We start from the raw sequence: 1,486 nt of genomic DNA on the forward strand, positions 1-1,486 counted from the left end.
TACATCTTTATTTGCATCTTTATTTGCATTTTTGTACATAAAAATGTACAAAAACTAAAATCAATAGAGAAAAAAATTTTTGATGATGTAATCACTTTTAAGGTAACACAATTAAAGCAAGTCAATGCAAGTCAATTAGATATTTGTCATTTCAATTCATCCTATTATGATTCAAATTTTACATTTCCCTATCAATTTTATAAATATTTGGAGACAATAATGGAAAGAAGTTTATAATGAAAGAATAAAATTGAAATAAAGATATCAGTATCCAGTATATTTTTGCCTTAATATTATTCATTGTTGATATATTATTCTGTATAATATTTATTGTTAATTGCACTGTTATTTCCTATTTGCTTACCCCTAAAAAGTATGAGAAATAACACTTACCGACCAAAATTTTGTTACACAGGGTTATTCATCAATCAGGACTTTGATGTAGCCTTGTTTTTTGGTTGTGACTGAGCATAGTAATGCACCAGCTCCAGCATCTGATTCTCAGAAGAGGAGGGGTTGATAAAAAAAGTTAAACTTGTTATCTTCAGTTTGGTTTCCATGTCTCTCCTCACCTGTTCTCAGGAATGTTGGGTAATGACTAAAAGAGTAAGATTGTGAATACAAGCATCAGAAATGGGGGTTCTCTAAAGGATTTTTGATTAATGTTATTCTACAGGGTGCGTAGCACAGAGTTCAATTCTGTTTCCATGCCTCTCCTCACTTGCGGTCAAGAATGTTGGGTAATGATTAAAAGAGTAAGATTGTGAATACAAGTATCACAAATGGACTTCCTCTGAAGGATCTTAGAGTAATGTTACTCTACAGGGTGTGTATCACAGAGATCAGGGTGTCTCTCCAGGGTGTGTTACTACTTCTCTGCATTGAGAGGTTATTACTATGGCACTATAGATATGCAATTAGAATGTCACAGGAAGTAATCACAGTAATCTTAAAGCCAAGCCACCAGCAAACCTGTATATCTGCATCATGAGATCATTTTGAAAGAACAACAAAAAAAGAAAAAAACACTTTGGAATATAACTAACAAAGCTTTTTTTTTTCTTCTATATATATGTTTAAAAACTGTTGAATAAAATTAGTTCCCAAAGGGCATATAAGATTAGAATCTATCATGTTCAACAATAAAAAGAATAAGATTTCAGATAAAAGTAAAATGGAAGACAGTCTCAATTTCGATGTTTTATTCTGCAAAACTTCAATTTAACATTGAAAGCAATTTATAACTTTTATAACTAAACCTTCTAAGATGAGCCCTATGAGAGAGCCTCAACATGTAAATTTGATGTGCCTCCTTAAAAAATATATATGATATAGTTTTAAATACCTTCAAAAAAGCAAGAATGGTCACAGCTGGAATACCTTTGATTATAAGTTCTGGTCAATCTGGGGCTACAGAATTCAAATTTAGCATGGCCAATGAAAACTGTCATTATTATTATTATTATTATTATTATTATTATTAGTG

Source organism: Octopus bimaculoides, chromosome 14, assembly GCF_046866305.1.
Source record: "Octopus bimaculoides isolate indiv1 chromosome 14, ASM4686630v1, whole genome shotgun sequence".
In the NCBI taxonomy this organism is placed as follows: Eukaryota; Metazoa; Mollusca; class Cephalopoda; order Octopoda; family Octopodidae; genus Octopus; species Octopus bimaculoides.